Consider the following 20,044-nt stretch of genomic DNA (forward strand, 5'->3'; position numbering starts at 1 on the left):
TGATAATTACATCAGTGCTGCCCCATTGCAGAAGTATAGACTAGACAGTCACCTGGGACTGGTTTTTTGTAAGTTATTTAACAGTTATTAATTTCTGATTTTCATGTGTTGCAGAATTGCTGGTTGCTTATCCATTGCAGGTTTGTAGCAGTAACTACAACTCCTCAATTAAGTGCATGTAAACAATGGCTTCGGTATTGGAGCTTTTTGGTTGGGTCTTTTCCCCAGATGTTTGTCTCCTGCCTCCCCTCAGATAGATGTCAAAGACCTAAAGAATAGTCTCGGGTTTCCAGTGCCTCACTTTTTCTCAAATTCCATAGTTTAAAGCAGAATTCCCCAGAGTTTGTGCGTGCACATGACCGCCATCTCTGCATTCCTAAATTTCCATGAAAAAGTCTTTTTCATGACTTACTCAGATTCCCTAAGGGCTTCATGCAAATATTATTAATAGGTGTCAGGTATTCCTTGTAATTTTTGTTTTTTTCTCATTACCATGGTAGTTCCATCATGCAGTTCCAGGTGTGGTTGTTCTTCCTTTCTGTGAGAGCAGCCTTCTCTCCAGCTAGCATTCACTTTTAAAAATGAGTGTAGGTGAGATCTAGACTGAAACTGTGGTTCCCATTCATATATGGCTTTGCACAAACAAGATATCCCAGAAGACTCCTTGCCAATCAGTTGACTTCATTTTAGTCAACTGGTTCATATGGTTTTCTTCCTTAAACCTCATGCCTTGAAAAGTGTTCAGTGCAAGGAGTAACTTGCCTTTCTCTGTATATGGGACTAAACATTTCAGCTAACTGTTGTATTTTTATTTAGACAAAGATCTAAAGACATTATGAAATAAGCCAGAAACTCATTGAAACAGAATTACATCACTGTAACAGAAACACATTTTGTATCTAAGCAGTAGGTGAAGCTTCTTAAGGCAAGTTTTAAATAAAACAAGAATTGTTCCAGTAGTGTTAAACAGTGCTACTGCTTTAAAAGAGGCTTACCCCAAAGGGCTTATTACCACAATTTTCCAAGTCTTTAATTTATTATGTGCTCGGTGTTTTACTGCCTTTCCCAGATTTTAGTTATCTCAGCCCCACTCTTGAGTGCTGAAAGGTCAAGAGGTGCACTGCAAAGGCTGTGAGTGGAAAGGCACATCAATGCTAAAATGTTTAGACTTTTTGAAATCAAGGAATACAATATGATGCTCTTTACTTCTGAAGTCCTTATGCATATTTTGAAATCCAGTGTAAACCCTCTTTACACGTTATAATGCATAATTAGCATTTACCTTCTTATCTGTGTATTTCTTCATAGGTGTCTAGAACAGGATTTACTGGGAATTCAGTGTGGGGCCATCAGGTTTTCAGACTGAAATCTAAATGTGTGGGTTGTGGGGTTATGTTTTTTAATTTCTTTTTATTTGGGTTTTTTTACTGAAATTTTGGGGTTTTAGGGTGTCTTCTTCAAAGAGACAAAGTGATAAGGCATGCCCAGCAACAAAAATGCTGTCTGCAAACATCTGGATGTTAATGTGTTATCGGGGCCACACAATTTCTTTGTTTGAAAATACAAATAAATAAATATATAAATATATAAATATGTAAATAAATTTATGTAGCACCTTTTATCCCCAAGGATCTCAAAGTATTTTAGAAAACTCATAACATATGTTAAATCACCTAGCATACAAACTAGGCTATTGGCAACTGTGGTACAGAGCCCAGTAAAAGAAGGAAAATATTTTACAAAAATATAGATATAAAAGGTGATAAACATCCAGGTCAAATGCCACTAAAGTCTTCCCATCAATTTTGATGGGTGTACACACACAAAAAAAAAAAAATCAGGACATGTCACCATTTTATATGGTGGACTGAAAAAGAAAAGCATTTTCCACTTTTCTACCCCCAAAAATCTGTAGTTTTACAGGATCATTAATGTATTGCTTATGATTTCAGATCCTAAGGAGACTTAAAAATCATCTCAGCTAAACTTCAGTTGTGTGTACCTAAATTTGCCCTGGCTGGAGCTAGGAGCAGGTAGGGATAGCATGATCACCCCATGGTGACACCAGTAGTGTTAACTCTGTTCTAGAAAAAAGGATCCTTTATCAAGAACAAATGTCTTGGTGAAGGCCTCTGACAATATCTAATACATTATCATTATTAAAAATATATTTCACTTGATTTGTTGTAATAACCACTTCTTGGAAGAGAGATGAAAAATACTCTTCTGAAAGTCCAGTGGATTTAGCTTAGCTTTGAGAAACTGGGTATCCAGTAGCAGTAGCCAGCCCAGGCATGTTTTTAACTCCTGGGAAACATCTGTGTGAAAGAGGTTTTTAATTTCTGGTGTAATGGTTTTAGTTAAGAAACCTCATTTTTTTGGCAGTAGCATGAATGATTTTAATTTATATAATTAAAATACTTTGATTAATTTGTTTCATTTCAGTGAAAATGTCAACAACATTGATTATATTTAGATTTTTTCAGTCTAAATTAAGTTGTAAATATTTTTGTAAATGAATTCATCTTTGTTTAGAGAACATACTAGTGTAAAAGAAAGCAGATTTGTAAGTAAGATTTGTTTCTTACCCTATTGACCATCCTGCTAGTATTCACCATCCCTTTGCAGCACAAGTTACAACATGTTTAATACTTTAAACTGAAAACTGTGTTGGCATTCTTACAGGGCCCTTTTAAATATGTCTTTGGCTTGGGAATGTTTCCACACCCAATGTGTCTTCCTCAAAATATCCCAAAAGTAGTTTTAAGTCATGATTAGTCTTTATCTAAGACCAATGTTTAGCAGAGTGTGATGGAAGTGAAATAATTACTAATGTCATTATATATATAATATAAACCCAACTAGGAACCTAAAGATGTGATTGTTTTTTTTTTTCCTACATTATTCTCCTGACAAAGGCAAAGAGAAGGTGGGAATAAGGCAGCCATTGCTGTGGGAAATAATTTAAGAAATATCCATTATTATGCTGTATCTGTTTCATTGATTTCATGCAAACTAATGGCTTCTGCATGTTTTTAGAGAAGCTGGTTGGGTGCTATAAGAAATTAATATGCTTTGGAAGATGTCCAAAACTTTGATAATGCCCTTTTATTTTAATACTAGTTATTAAATATTCAGTAGTTAAAATAGGTGACAGCTGAGTGTTGATTAGGGTAGGATAAATCAGAGCAAATATTAATATGGCTTGCTTGTGTTCTGCATGGGCAAAATTTCAAGTCAATGATAAAATATTGTTAATCAGTGGATTGATTTGACCATAAAGCAGTTGTATATTGATGCAATCGAAGCATTAAATTTGAACATTGTCATCTCTGTGTGTCTGAGATCTGAAAGCCACATGGCACATCATGAATTCCCCAGTATTGATGGTAATCAGAGAAGAGGACTTTTAATGAAGATATCCACCCTCTACAGAATGGAAAGGGTAAAAGTTCTCTAATGAAAATAGTGCAAGATGATCAAAGCTGATCATCAGAGTATGCAGGAGCTACTGCACCAGTCATAGCTCTGCTGTGGCCCTTGCTGTCTGCCTGTCACTGAACTGGAGAGAGAGGGAGGGGAACAGTAGTTCAGAGCACAAAGTAACATGATGGGGAGATTATTTTCCCAGACACATTCATGATATTTGAGTCCCTGAATCTGAAATAGTAAGTCAGTGTGTTAAGCATTAATTTTGGATGTATTACTGTTACTGAGCTGGAAGCTGTAGTTCAGGGGACTCTGAGGTCCAGATTTAATTCTCCAGAAAGTACTATTTGGATATTTATACTGGCATGAGCCATGCACTGATTCAGAAGCAAAAGCTTTGTCAGTTGTAAACAGCTGAACTTTTCCTCTTAGAAGTGGGCTTTTATCAGGTGGTCTCTCATGACAAAGGAGTTGTACTGAGATTGGAGAACTTATTCTTTATTTCAAAATAAAAGGACATTTGAGTCTAGGCACAAGGGAAAATGTCTACTCTTTGCCTCTTTAGCACCTCTCAAATCCATTGGAATTTTTTTATTAATTCTCTGAAGACTAAAGAGGCTTTGTATTGCCAGTGGCACATGTAGAAAAAGTGTAGAGGAATGTGAGAGAAGCTGGAACTTTTTTTTGACTGACACTTGCAAGACATCAGCTAAGTGAAATGCAGTATGTGATATAGTAGGTCGCTGTGAACAATTTCCTCCTCCTTTTTTTTTGTGTTCATATTTTATTTACTATAGCTTGCTCTCAGTGCTCCAAATAATCTTAAAATAAATCTGATCCTATTTGATAAGACCAACAGTTTCTTCCCATCTTCTCTCTCCAAATCCAATCAAATTCCTTATCAGCCTAAAAATAATCAGAGCAAGTCTCTTGAGAATTCTTCACAACCATTACCTGACTTTGCCCAGAATATTTCCTCATCTCTTAGGGAGAAGGGAGTGCCAAAAAAAAATGCCAATGGTCTGGCTTCAAAGAAAGAGATCTCACTGATTGGTATTGCTTCTCCTGGGGGCTTCTTCTACAAGCAGCTGCAGCAGTTTGCTGCTGTGGTCATATTAAAAAGAGAGGAAGGGCATCTAGACAGGTAATTTCCCAAACATTTTGGTAATACACAGGAAAAACCACATTTAAAAAGGTGCTTAAAAGCCAGCAGTAAATAGAAATTTCCATTGTAAAGCTTTGCAATGTTTAGAGAACCACCACTTAGGCAAATTGCACACTGGTTAAGTTTTTCAAATGGACTCATTATAGATACAAAACATTATGGAATTGTCATTGCCATGTTTTCTAGTGTAAATGAAGTGATCATTCAGCAGAAAACAAAACCAAGCAAAAGCAGGTGGTGTGGTGTCCATTGCTAGAGAGCAATTCTGAAACATGGCACGGCAGCTTCAATAAGCAGAAAAGTTGTGTGGTATCTTAACCCAGCAATGCTCTATTGCAAGGTTAAACATCTCAAATGGAGTCAGGGCAATTAAAGAATGAAAAACTGGGTTTAACTATTTTTTCAAAATCTATGCACATTATAATAAAATATAGAACTTCATCTCTAATTGGAGTAATAATGCATGGTGATGAACAAGATGCCCAAGTGTCTGAAATGAAATTAGGTTATTGGTCCTTTCTGTAGTCACAACCATAAAGGAAAGAGAGACTCAAGGCCATCTAGGGAGTTCCTGGGCATGCCAAGGAGAAGCTTGGGAATTTCAGCCCAGAGAATTCGGGACTGAAAGCATGGGAATTTCAGTCTTGGGAATTTCAGTCCGCAGCTCTGTCTGCTGGAGCTCACTGCTTACCTTGTATGGAGTGATGCTCCATCCTCCTCCAGGTCAGCTCTTTGATTCATGAGCTCTGACCATAATTGGGTGGTGCTGTAGATGTAGGATGTGAATTCTTGCTGTTTTACCTTTATAAAATGTAACTTAATGAAAGAGATGAACTGAATGGGAAAGCTGCCACTGTGCTCATGAAAGCTTGTTTCCTCTTTTGGGCTCAGCAAAAACAACAGCAAGGGCCAAGTCGTTTGATCACAATTATGTGTAGTAATTTCTCTGAAGTTGTTTTCTCATTGTGCTTCAGAAAAAAACCCAATAGAACAGGGGTAAAGGGGGCATTCACTGCTGGTTTTAGTAATTCATTTTGGTGTTGATATATGACAGAAAATCTCCATTTGAGCTCAGAGGTTGAAAGCTATTTCATAGCAAAAGGAAGTGACTTGTTTGCATTGGTTTCTTAATACAGAATGCTTAAAGCAGCAGAAACTCAATTAGTGAAACTGCATGAAATAAATACAAATATATTGAGGGGATTTGGGAAATGCAGTTTGTGAATGAGCCTATATGAGGACAGAAATGAAACCCGTAGTATTTGGGTGGAGATTGCCCCTTAGGCTGCAAACTGCCTTTAGGTCCATGTGCCTCTCTCATCTGCAAGTACAAAGGAGTCTGTGCACTGGGGAGGAGAGCAATGTGGCCCTTTATGATGAGTGAATTGAGAGCTTGAGTACACATAAGCACTGTTCTATTAGCACAGCCCAAGACCAAAGGTATTGCAAATTAATCGAGCAAAAGAATTTGTGTACAGTAGGCATGTCTCTTCTTACATGAATCAAAAGGAGAAATTGGGCAGAGCTCCTTTTAGGAAGAAAAGAAAAACATATGTTAGTTATTGTATTGAGAGGATGTTTTTATGAGAAAAGGGGATGCTGCTTCATTAATAACTGACATGTCACACCAATTCTGGTAGGTCTGATAGATTAAACATGAACCTCTCATTATTCAAGCAGCTGAAATGTATTGGCTGCTTTACCCACCTAATATTTATTCCTTGCACAGTATAACTACAAAATTGACATCTTCTTTTAAAATTATTTGGCTGTAATAAATATAAAACTTTCACCGCTGATGTAAAGCATTGCTAGCTGGCATCATTTCCTATCCCTTTTTAATTATTCTTGACACTGTGGAGAAACATCTAATATAAATCTGTAATGTGCTCTGATGACAAACTACACGGTTGGAAGACCATGTAATCTCTCCACAATTAATTAAAGTGCACAGAGCTGCTTTTTTTTCCCCTTTTTTTTCCCTTATTTTCCACCCCCCCCAGCAACCAGATGCCACTGACTGGCTCAAATAACATTGCTGTCAACTGTAAAAAATTAAGATCCAAACCCTAAGAAAAGTACTTAAATAAAGGAGCCAGATGCCAGGTTACTTTTTTGATATTATGGCATACATCTTGGTGGAAGGCACTATTGTTCAACATGTGTAGCTTTACATACTTAATTACTGACATAGCAAATCTGTTGGCAGTTTATTTCCACAAGTATCTGTCACTTCAGCAGATCCTTTATTGCAAACTGAACGATGCCAATCAGTGTGAATAGTTCACCAGCACGCCTGGAGCAATGAAATTAAGGAGGATTTGGCTGCTGTTTGTTCAATGGGCATAGCCTTTTGTTTTTGAATGGGTGCGAATCTGCTTCAGAGGAGCTTCAGCTCTGTGCTAGAAGCACTTAGCACTCCTGTAAGGCTTGTGGACACATGGAGTCGATCAAATGCAAATTAATATCAATTTTTAGGCCACATAATAATGTTCTTGTAACATTTATTGACTGTAATAATTCTGTGGATGGAAGACCGGTTAATAAAAAAAGTGTTTATTAAATATTATTTTAGCACCATATGACTTTTGGTGGTGAAGTCTACAGCCACAGGAAATTGCAGGTGCATGTTAATTTGCAAGATAGCAGCAAAAGTCCAGAATTATTAATTAGCATTGCAAGAAAGAATTTCATAAACACAGTGAATTTTTTGTTGACATAACAGTATGAAAAAAATCACCTCAAATTTATTATTTAACGTGGCTTTTTTGATAGAAATGTTTGAAATGCATTAATGTGCTTTCTGCTGTTTCTGTAACAATAGAATGAAAAGGATGAGAAGCTGGTGTCTGGTTTTTCTACTCACCTGGCAAGTGTATTTTAATCAACAAAGTAGAATGTTTTGGGGTCACAGTTACTTGGAAAATCTCCCCTATGCTTCATTACTTTTCAGTTAGGGTTGTTTTATTATTAAAAAGCTTTTCAAGCATCACAGAATAAATGGTTGTGGTTGTTAGTGGGACCTTTTGTGGGTGGAATGTGCAACTGTTGTGGCAAGCAGGGACTTTCCCATCTCCAGCACCTCTGCCCTGAGCTCCCAGCATTGGGACCGACTGTAGGGCGGATGTCCCACCCCTGCAGCTCCACAGCTACGGAGTCTGTCTCAGCTGAAGGGCTGAAGGCAGTGTTGAAGGCTTCAGGTGCACTAGGGCTTTAGTTTTGTCCTGTTTTGGGGAGGTTTCTTTTTATGGAGTAGTGTCGGTGTTCTCTTAACTCACAACTCAGCTTTTAATTCACATGTCACTTCAGGCCACCATTCAGTCACTCCTCACAGGTGATATAAAGCAGCAGGATTACAGACCATTTCCCTACTGTGTGGTGTGGTTTTTTAAAAGAAATTGCTGCTGTTGCTAGAGACAGAAGTTTTGGGTTTGTTTTTTTTTTGCTACAAGACAGTTGGCACAGCTAGAACCTAAGCTACACTACATGTTAATGTTCCTCTTGGAGAGGAAACTCCTTTTCAGTGAACTGTACTGACTCATCAGCTTTCTGATTCAGCTTACAGTGCTTCCACTGAAAAGTTTTTTATAAATAGAGCAATCAAAACTGCAGAGCAGATCCTGTATGGGGAGTATGGATGCAATGTGGTGGTGTAAATCCATATGAAACTAATACAAACAATAAACTTTTCTGTGATGGTTTTTTTTGCTGTGTTTTTAAAAATACTTTTTGTTCTGTCAAGGGGTTTAGTGTATTCTCAATAATGAACTTTTTTTTGAATCATCTTATTTGGATTTATATACATCATAATAATGTTATTTATACTTATATTATAGTTGAGGAATTTGAAACTGTGTTACAAACTATGGATCAAATGTCACTACCAAGTACCTCCAAGAAATCCCATTAGTTTCACCCATTTTAGTGGGCTGTAACTGAGAGCCTGTAGAGATCCAGATAAATTGTTCACATGCAAGACAGTCCTTGCAACCATTTGAGGACTGGACACAGCAGTGTGCAGAGCACACAGGGGGCACTTCTTCCTGCAGAAATTAGGAATAGGCCATAAAACTTGGGCATTAAAAACATTTCAGTTTGGGCAAAATCAACATTCTCCGGGCACAGTAATTGCCAGGGGATTGTAGTGACCACAAATGGTTAGGAACTTGGTTTTCCATCTCATCTGACCAATAGTTTGTGACGTGCTGTGGTTTTTGCTTTTCTGTAACAACATGTTTCTTGGATCGTTTAAAGAATTTGGCTTGCAACACCTCTGAGGCATGGGTTAGCTCGCAGTAATGCATACTTTGATGTGTCTTATTGTTAAATTATATAGTGCCTACAATATTTCATTTTATTTAATACAAATCATTTTTATTTACTTAAAAGGAGCAAGCTGTCTTATTATATGTGTTTGGCTTAGAAACAAAGGAATTATTTTCTTTTAAGAGGTGTTTTACGTTTTATGGTTACTGAGAGAATAAATGGCCTTTTAATAGGCATTTATATAAGTGGGATCCATGTCTCCACTCTATTATATATTTTCAAATAATTAAAAGTGCTATACAAATGCTATATGATAGCCTTAAAAAAAAAAGAAAAAAGGAAAACCCATGTGGTTTATGATATCAGGAAAATAATCCTGTTTCTTGGAGGTGGGGGGGGAGGCAGAAAGGTTTATTAGGGTAATTTAATTTCTCCTGATGCTACAAACATGCATGGGATGGGGATGTGGGAGTTGAAACGTGGAGGCTGCCTGCACTGCTCCCTATGGTGACCTGTTCTTCATTGAGACAGTCAATTGACACAGACGCCAGTGCATTTATTACTGAGTCTACTGCAAATGAGGCTTTCAGTCTTGCCAGGGATAGATGTTTTAGATGTTTTTCCTGTGTTCACCACTATCACACATCACGTTTCGAGGACAGGGGAAAAGGAACTTTTAAAACAATAATATCAAACAACTTGGGGAAAAATGTTAAATATTACCATATGAAGAACTGATTAAATTTGTATGGGTTTCTTTCAGTAAAAATTGATATGTGATGAAACACAGTGCAGCTGGATAACTTGTTTTGGCTAACGTTCCAGTGTTCTCTGATCTCTTTACCCAGCTCTATATAAAAAAGAAACCATATCAGCATCCTTGTTCGTGTTGTACAGGCTCTGACATAAATGCCCCCTTTTGGTTTGCCCTATCCCATCTGGACTGTAAAAAACCTGACATGAGTTTGCCAGCGAGGTAGTTTATCTACATATCTTCTTCATATTCAGATCTACTCTCAAATATCATTTTTTTCAGTCTACTCATTGCAATTTTCATGCATTTAATTTGTAGAAACTACTGTACGTTGCTATTCCAAATCCATCAGTGCTGGAGAACCAAGGAGCAGATGCTGCTCATGTTTCCTTTTCAGTATAGCCCAGAGAAAAGCTTGTTCTGGAAGCTGGGAACCTAAGACCAGGTTTCATATTCAGACATTGTCTTGTTCAGTCCCTCAGGCTTCATGAGGTCTTATACACAGTCATTAATTTCTGAGAATGCCACAGTCTTTAGGTACCTCTTCCTGCTTCATTGCAATACAATTTTTTTACTTGTTTGTGCAAATACTGGGCTTGTAATTGTGGTATTTTCTGTGTGTTGAAGAAATTCAGGAGCACTTCTTCCATGAGGATAATGTGTTCAAAAAGTCTGCTCATTTTTGAACAGGCATTAAAGCACTGTAAAAGTAATAAACTTGTGCTTGTCAATATCAGAGGTTATTTAAAAATTCATATTCCTTATGAATATTCCTCAGCACCTGAAATGCAGGATTGTGAGTTTAGGCTAGTTTGCTTACTTTAAATTCCTTTATTCAGCCAAATGTCCTTATATTGCAGGCTTTTTGGCTGGCACTGGAAGATCAGACTTCCTGCTCATTGATGTAAATAGAATTTTTCTTTTATTTTGGGAGTGGCAGGGGGTTGCTACAAAGTTTAATTTTCCATTTTGTTAACTAAGAACATATGCCAAGGGTCTTGGACTCTCTGAAGAACTGATTGACATAAAATATAATGGCAATCCAGCATGGGCTGGGGCTGAAAAATTTTGGATATTGTCCCACTAGATACTGGAAGACTGCAGATTTTTTTAACTGGGATAGATAGCATGGGTAATTTGCTCTTCACTTTGGCACACTCTGTCTAATTGCAACTACAGCAGAGCAAAACCATCTGCTAAAGTGATCAAGGTCGTGGGTTTTGAGTTATGAACATTAGAGAAAGTCATAGATGCAGTTCTTCTTGTCATTTCTTGTGGTGGAACCCCACGGAGAGATCCCCCATCCGTGGTCTGGAGTGGTTGTCTCTGCTGTTTGCTAAGTGCCAGCCATGTGCTCCATCCCCTGCCAGCCCCGTGCTGCTGCAGCTGCCACCACACTGTGCTGCTTCTGCTTGCTCTGCTTGTCAGGGTTGTTCCTAACTCTTCCATATTTTTCAAGGGTGTTTGGTGCATCCCTGTGTTTGAAAATAGGAAAAAACAAAGGAAAACTTCGTAACCAAGTTAAGAACATCTGGAGCTACGAGATTTTCCACACTTTGGAACAACAAAGCTCTGTTTTAGCCATTTTAATCAGATTTTCTGCCTTTGATGCTATCACAACATTTTTTGCTTAGCAAAAGTTTGTGCCTGTGGCATCCTTGGACTGTCCATGAAGACTGCAAAAGGAATGATCCCTCTGTTCCTGTGTTTGTCACTGCTCACCACTCTCTGTTGGCTTTCAAACTGCTCTTTATTCTCAACATAAACTTGCTCTGTAAACATCTCCACAGATTTCTTTTTTTCTGTATTCAGAATGGAAAAAACTTCCCTGGGAAAAAGAAAAATCTATAAGGCCCTCCACAGAGAATTAAATAAGAATGGGAGTTTATATCCCTGAAAGAATTATCTGGATTTAAAAGGAGGCATCTGCAGTTCATATACTATTAACACGCTAATTCTAAAGCAAGTTTTCCATTTCTATTAATTCAATTCTCAGTAAATGCTAATGAACTTTTATAATAAATTGGAAACATTTTCTGTTTTAAGTGAGGAAGGCTTGTTATTATTATTTGTTGAATGGCAGGACAGAAAAGATTGCAATGTACCTTTATCCCCAGAACACTAAGAGCAGAATTCTGGCATTTGATGATTTCTCTTTGTGTTTAGCTTCCTGAACATGATTGTTATAAAAGGATATTAAACCTCTGTTTTTATCACTGCAATGCACAATTATACTTGTGGATTGTCTATGCTCAGAGCTCATACTGTGTAAATGAGAAATGTTACAGAACCAGCTTTTGCTGTCCAAACTCCCAACCATGGAAGGCTGATATTCTGAAAGGAGCAATCAGTAATTTCTGCTTTTTGAACAAAATTTGGTTGTAGCCATTTTCTGTACACATAAAGGAAGATCATGGCCTTTTATGCCCTTTAAGACTTGCTTGTTTCACTTTTCTGTCTTACCACTGCTACCATAGCTCTCTTCCAGTTCATAGCAGTTAATGTTATATTTGTGTGGCCAACTTAACCTTCTAGGGTAAAGAGTATCTCAGCCATAAGATTGTAGAAATGGCTATGAAAATTCAGGTGAAAGGTTCACCTAATTCAGCAATCCACTGTGAACTGTGCCTAGGCTTGAAAGAATAAAGAATGGAGAGAGAATGCTTGAAGGCAAAAACTGTTTTTCCACATCTCAAACTTGCTGGACATTTATTGTATTGGCATAACTAAGTGGGAGTTAAATCTGTTGAAATGCAGTAGAAATTTGTAAAAATAACTTAAAAATTCATGTACCATTCTGTGCCTATAATTCATTTCAGATGTGTGTGTATTAATTCTGATTTCAGCCTGGTGTGATGTATATGCCAAGTTATGACTGACAACCTAAAATTAGAATTTCAGTTTGTACTAAGAAAAACAAATTATTTAATAGATGTACAGAACTGAGGAAGCAATTATATGAGTTCTGTGATACCTTTGTTCACACAGAGGAATACTACACATTCTCTGTAGTCAGGTGCACTATTTAGATTTCTAGGTTAAATAATAGACTTTATGAAGTCAGTAATTTTTGCAAGGCTCAGTTGCTTCTTTCCATGAGAACATTTTCTGATCTGTAAACTTCAGAACCAAAAAAATGTCAGAAAATGTTCAATTTTTAGACTCTTCTAGAATACCTTTTACATTTTTCCTTTAACTTTAGTCCCATAAGTGTAACTCATTGGAAGGAGCATGTTTAAAAATGGTGTATATGTGGTCCTTAACTTCTGAGATGTGGCTACTGCCTGAGCTTTGTAGCCACTGCCTTGTTTTAGTTGTAAAACTCTGGTTCTGACATGATACAGAGACAGCAGAAATGACCAAGAGAAGGTAGAATCAGCTAGAACAAAGGAAAACAAGTGCAAGAGAGCAGTAAGAAATGTTTTCTTCTATCAGTTCAAAGTCTTGTCCATCTGCTCTTAATTTACTGTCATGCAGACTTTGGATCTTTCACTGTTCTTGGGCCACACAATGAATCAAATCCTGTTTCCTAGTTTCCACCATTTTAAGTTATGTTCTAGGAAATGGAATTCTGCAGTTTCTTGCCTCTCTTCATGACAGCTGGAGGAAAGGAATGAGGTGAAGAGAGGAAGCTGACAGTGTAGACCTTTCACTTGGGACCTGGGTCCCTCACTTTGGCTTGCAAAGTGCTGAGGCTTTCTATGTCTTTGACAGCCTTTAGGTGAGGACTTTCTGTGGCCATTGCATCTCCTTTTATTTGGATACAACTTTGCAGAATTTGTCTTATTTTTGCTAGATGCTATCCAGTGTTTTAATAGTATATCATACAAATAAAGGTGAAAATGTTCAATGGCTGCATAGAAAAAGAAAACCCAGATGGCTTGCTTCATGCATTACTTAGCTGTCCTCTTCCAATAAAGTCAAAATTACATTAAAACCTTGGAGTATCCCTTCTCAGATTTTATTTGATGATTTCAATATGCCTGATTTCTTTATTTCAATTATGTTGAATTAAGGATATATATATATATATATATATATATATATATATATATATAGTTGGGAAAGACTTTTAAATAAAGTTTGGGCTCAAAAAGACTCCAAGTTCATGGATTTGCTTAAAGGTTAACTGCTTTTCATAACATGTGAGAGGAATTTGGTATGTAGTGACAGAAGTCTGGGTATTAGACTTGTTCTAAAGATATGAAGCTGCAGTCACTGCTCTGTTTGCTCTCCAAGTGTCTGTGCATCAGGATTTGCAATTGCTGCAACTTTAGAGTGCCCACACTTCATGTGCACTGACTAAATAAAACTAAGACTTTGGATGCTTCTGGATGTCAGAGCAAGGGAGCTTTTGGCAGATGATATCCAGGTCTGCTTGCAGTGCCTGTGTATTATATGTGATGCTTACATTTGACTTCAGCCTATAATTACATTGTGAGGTCATTATCTGATAGCTTCAGTTTAAAACTGTCAGTTTTAAAATACAGATAGCGTGGTGGGCAAAATTGTGGACCACATCACCCCACTTCAAGCAAAATAAAGGCTGCAGAACAAGGAAAGACTTTGAGCACTTGTATAATGTACTATTGTGAAATTACCATTTTTGTGGTGAATGTCTGTAGCAGACTTCCTTTCCCCAAAAAAGCATGTTGAGATGTTGTTGTCTCAACTCTCAGAAGAGCTTTTCAAATTAATTTTTAAAATCTAAGCGATTAATTTACTTATTATGTTACATTTATGTAAGCTATTAAATGTAAATGCTTCACTTTCAAGGGGAACCTAAATCATTTGTACATTGTGGTGTAGTCATTTTCCATCAGAATCAGAAGAGTTTCCAGCAAGGCTTTCTCCCACACAGACAGTATGCAGCCCCTCTTCTTACACATCCTGGTGTGGGTTTTTCCATGAACACTTTTTGCTCTTTAGTTATTTGTTGTAATTATCAAGTTCATTTTTCTCTAATAGATGTGATTAAGTATATTTAGCACTGTGTAATGAGTTTTCTGCCTGGTTGCATTCTGGCTAATAAGGAATTCCTTAGAGTCTCTTCTGACAGCTGCTGTGGATCCCAGGTTTGTGCTGCCACAAGAGACCTCTTCCATGAATTGCTAACATTAGAGAAATTAACTCGGTTAGACTAACCATAAAATCTGGGCTGAAATTTGATTACTAATAGATCTTGTGCTAGCTTCTGGCAGCACCGATAATTGTGGTGTTCTCCTGCACAGAAAGACCCACAAAAAATCATCATAATTCAGAAATACTTTTGCATTCACACCTAGTGAGTATGTAAACTTCTTTGTGAAGGCTGTAATGATTTTTTTAAAAATGGTTGAAAACAAAACTGCCAATAATTGTTCAGTGCTCTTGTTACAGTAGCTTTTTTTTTTTTTTTTTTTTAGCTCTTATGATCCATCTGCTAACTTACCGGTCTATGGATAATGGTTTTGTTATCCATACTACTTCCTATTATTATACCAGCTCCCAAATTTGTGAGGCTGAAAATGATGGGAGCAATCTGTACTTGGTGATGCAGTGCTGTGGCTGAGTTGCTTAGCAACAGCAGTGGCTGCAGCCCCTGCTCTCCGGAAGGGGGATACAGAGACAGGGAGATGGAATAAACACACCTTCAGCGGGGCTGGCTTGAGGAGGGAATGGTGGAGGCTGGAAGTTGTTTTTCTGCCAAGTGCCAGTGAGTGTGGGAAAAGTCATCTCTAAACAGGTCTTGTGAAAAAGGAAAAAAAATGGAAAGTGGTGACTTGACTTTCTGAATTACTGGAAGAGAATGAAAATCCAGCAGTAAATGGGTTTTCTTGCTAACTGTGAGCCTGTGCTGCATTATGAGGTCTTTTCTACTGTGGTGCATAATCATTACAGAAAATGTGTAATCATAACCATGTGTCTTCTATTTATCACTACAATTGAGTACCAAATTCACGGAGAATAGGGATTGAAAATTAATGCCAAGTTACCTCTTAAATTCCCTGCTGGTATGTTAATTACATAAAGACTGTTCATAATAGGGTTAGTGGTAATGTAATAAATATGGATGGGTCTACAGTTTTAAATTCTTTTGAGATCTGAACAACTCTACATTTAGGATCACACAGTATTAATTGCTAGGAACTATATTTCAATCCTCTTCTGGTTTCCAGTCAAATATTTTACAAAGACTTGTGTGATCACTGAAGTATCACAGTGTTCAGTGTTATTTTCAGTTCCGTATATCCCACACCCTCAAGCCTTTGGAAATCATCTGTGCTTGAAGCCTCTCTGTAGAGTGAGGTATCACTTTGCTATGATATTTAGTACAAAATATCAGCCTCTAGGAAGCGTAAAATGTAGAAGGGACTAGGAAGTAAGTTGATGCAGATATACCCAAGTTTGTTAAGGGGCTCTTATCTGCAGTCACCAGCATCACACGGGATTTTTTCCAAGTGCTGGTTATTGCTGCTAGTCAGTGCTGCTCTGCAATTAGTGTTGGAGCACCTTGATAAGGTGGATATATAGCAACTAAGAACAGATAACATAAATGCAAACAAAGAAATTTCAGTCTTTTAACCTCCTTTGCACTTGTTTATTTCTGAGTTGACTCTTAAGCAAGCGAACAAAATGGGGTTGCTTTTTTCAGTTCCTTTGCCAGAAAAATCTGTCCAGAAATTTAAAGACCTAATTATTTAAGAGTTTTTGTTGTTTCACTTCCGTATTTTGCAAATGATGCTGCACTCATCATAAGCCTAGTCCTAAAATTCATCGTAAGAAGGACAGTGCTTATCATAAAAGCAGAGGTTTTGATCTAAGTGGGAGTCTGTGGGCTCATTTTTAGAAGGTCAGATTGATAGACAATATCTCACAGTCTAGATAGTGACTCTATCAAACTAATTCTTAAACACATAGTAGTACAATGAATTATTCCTGTCTTGGAAGTATGGTTTATGACCTTTCTGCCCCAGGTATTATTGCTGATTATTATCTGAGAATGGGTAGTAGCATGCTTTTTGTTTCATTGGATTTTGTGGTTGATTTGAGGGTTTTTTATTTTAACTCAGTTTTGGTTTTTAAGCAAATCTATCTTATGAACCCCTTAATGCAGCAGATTTATGATAAAATAAATTTATCTTATGGCATGGTAATAAAGAAATGCCCTTCACCTTCCTTTTCTCCTAGAGGTTATTGTTTAAACTAGTATCTCATGTTGTACAGATTAATATTTCTGTGGCCTTTTATTTTCCTTTTTTTTTTAAATACCAATTTGCAGAAAAGTGTAAGGATTTTAGTATATTGTAATTTATTTTGCAAAATCTACACTTGCTAATTGCCAGCTTTTCAAAAACAGAATGGTTGAGTTCTTCATACAAGGCTGCATAAAAGATGGACCTATTTTGTATATAGAATATTGCCTGTCCTTTAGATCTATGTGTTTTGCTTATGGAATAAACCAAAGTAGGAGAGATAAACTAATATTTTGTATAAGCTCAGCCAGACAATACACATGATAAAGATGTTTCATCTTCTTATGTATGCAGAAAATATGAAAAATTGTAGTTTACACATATTTTCTCAATTCAAGTGTAAAATTGGGCCCCCAGATTGCCCTGGGCCACGGTGGTTGTGTTAAAGAAGCACTATTTACCTAGCAGCTGAGTGAAAAATGATCAGAATATTAGACTCATCTAGGCCACATTAAGAAGCCATTGCATTTCCCGACTATTTTATGCTATCTCAATATGAAAACAGAGCAATTTCAGCTCATATCAGGTTATGATCGGCAATTACAGTTGCATAATTCACCTAGTCGTCTCTTTTCAGGGCCTTTATTTTCCCTCTTGGTGACATTCCTGAGAAAGTGCCTGATAAAAATGTCATATATCATCCTGGCTTTAAAACTCGTAAGGGGGTAATCTGCTATGCCTTGCTGAGCCTATATTCATCACTAGATTTTTGACTTGGAGGGGTCATGACACTCATAATTTCCTTTTTGATATTGTCCTCACTAGATATGACAAGGGGCTGTAAAAGCTCCGTTGTAGGCTGTGGTTAAGAGCTGTTCCAGTGGGGCTCATCACCAGCAATAACAGTGCATTACTGGGGATTGTGCAGGACTTGGCCGTTTCCAAGATAATTAGATTTGATGTCAACATTTCTTTATCACCTGCATCCTTTTGTGCATCTGCGTGTCAAGTTGTTATTTCCGGATTTATTAGCACCCTCAGAGCTACTATCTATCTGTCAGCCTGTGTGGTGTTTGTGTTGACAGTTGTAAAGTTAATTACTAGTACTAATGAGCATCGGGCTTTTGGTGGACATGGCATTTTGGGCATTTAAAACTGTAATTAGATTTTTTTTTTCCCTTTGTGTACAGCCACAGGAAAAATGCAGAAAAAGGAAAAGAAACTGAAAACGAGCACCCTGACCTCAAATCTCCATCTCCAATTTGACATTGTTTGCAGCATCTCTAATTCAAAAAACTCAAACAGGCAGTTTGCTTTGTGCTGCGTTTTCTTCTCATCATTGACTCCATGAATATTTGTTTAATCATGTCATCCAAAGCCAGATCTTAAGAGAAAAAAAAGTTTTGTTTTCAGATGACTTTATTAAAAATATGTCCAGATAGTGTGTGTATCAGCCTTCCCTTTTTCTGTAGCAGTATTTGTATTTTAGCCCACAGACAATATAAGTATTGTGGTTAAAAATGTATTTGTAACAACATCAAAATTAGCCCATCTTTTGATCCTTCTCCTTTTAATATAATAATGTATTAAAGCCAGTGAACACATAGACACTTCTTGTTTATTATACAATTGTAAATCCAGAGTAATTTCAGTGAAGTGGGATTAACAGAAATGTAACAGAAAGAAGAATTTTGATACTTATTTGCCTTGCATACATGTTAAATTTCCTATCCTGTAAATCATATTACCAGCTCTTTTATGCGATGTTCCAAGTAACATATAAGTCATAGGATTTAGAATAATGGCACTTATATATGACATATACTTTATGTAAGTATATTGTTTATTCCGCTGCTGCAACTAAGAACCACTCCCTTGCTGCTGTTTCTATTTGCTTTCTATTTATCATTATCTGCCATTTTGTTAAACAACTACCCTTCCCAGACATAAATCATCTGTAAAAATACTCTGGCTCAGAGAAGATTTCACCCTGGCACTGAAATGATGAGATAACCATTTTCATCTCTTGTTGAAGCATTGAGATTTATTGGGCTTTGATGGGCTACAGACCAGACATCATTCTCTGCTAAACAGACTCCCACTTGCATTTATTCTTATTGCATTTAGCAATTCAAAATGGAGCTCCTGAAGTCCCTGCAGAGCCCCTTCCCAGCTTAGGTGGGGCACAGGACGTCAGTGTTATTACTTTATATTAGATAAGGAGGGGACACACACCGAAGCATGTGGTGATTCAGATGATTTTTTTATTTCCGTTTAGCGGCGATGACAGAATGTCATAGTGAAATGACTTCAAAAGTCATTTTTCCCTCTGCCCTGGTTCTGCAGCCTTGTCCCTCGAGGGCACTTCCATTGTACAGTTATATTAATTCTGCTAACTTTCAGACTTCATTGCTGACAATAGGCCTTTTGGCTTTCTCAGACTATTACATTAAATTTCCCATCAAACCATGTCAGCCTCTGAGGTCAGAGATTCCAGGAGAAGCTTTAGATATTTTGCCTTTTGACTTCATGGGCAGGTATTTCTAAATTGCTTTTAGCTTTGTTTTTCCAGTGTCAGAAATCATATTGAACCTATCTGAGAACTCAGACAATGTGTGTTTGTCAGGTGAAGGACAAATGGTCCGAGGGGTGGGGAGGGTGTGCAGGGACAGCCAGACATGTGTTGGTGGGAGCACTCCTGTCCTCAGCTGTGGCAGTGGCAGCAAGGGTCAGGTACCCTTGGTCCAGCTGCATTTCTCGAGGCAGCGCTGCCTGACCATGCATTTCACACACACCCTGGGTCGTTCTCTAAATGTTTATCTTCCCCCCCAAAAAAAAGCTTTTGTTTTAGCTCAGTGTATTTTTAATGTTGACTAGTTTCACTACTCTGCAGGTTTTTGGCATTTTTATAGGAAAATTTGGTGTAACAATCTTCAGTTCACAGCTGGGGAAACTGAGGCACAGAGAGATGAGCTGATATAGCATGGTGATGAAGGGACAGAAGAATTAAAGTACAGTGGACTTGAAGCAGCTTATTTTCATAAACCACAGTTCATATAAGAATCACCAAAATCTTAGATTGTACTGTGTGACCATTAAGTAGATTTTAGATTATTGAACAAGCTTTGCTGCTGCTGCATTTTTTTTTCTCTATATTTATCAAGATTCTCAGCCTTCTTCAAATTATATATAAATTGTTTAAACTTTTTTTTTTCTCCTTGGAATGATTTTACATTATGAGGGGGGGAAAAAAGG

General features: G+C 37.3%; 1 protein-coding gene and 1 long non-coding RNA gene across 6 annotated transcripts in view; one reads left to right on the plus strand and one right to left on the minus strand.

Annotated features, from left to right (window-relative positions):
• Positions 1-20,044, plus strand: part of FTO (FTO alpha-ketoglutarate dependent dioxygenase) — a 221,445-nt gene that overhangs the window by 161,258 nt on the left and 40,143 nt on the right. The window lies entirely within an intron of this gene.
• LOC132332627 (uncharacterized) overlaps positions 9,396-20,044 on the minus strand; it is a 30,298-nt gene continuing 19,649 nt past the window's right edge. Inside the window, exon 3 of the long non-coding RNA XR_009487960.1 lies at positions 9,396-11,089. This is a non-coding gene — a long non-coding RNA (uncharacterized LOC132332627). The remainder of the gene's footprint in view (positions 11,090-20,044) is intronic.

The sequence above is a fragment of the Haemorhous mexicanus genome, chromosome 12 (assembly GCF_027477595.1).
Source record: "Haemorhous mexicanus isolate bHaeMex1 chromosome 12, bHaeMex1.pri, whole genome shotgun sequence".
NCBI classification, from domain to species: Eukaryota; Metazoa; Chordata; class Aves; order Passeriformes; family Fringillidae; genus Haemorhous; species Haemorhous mexicanus.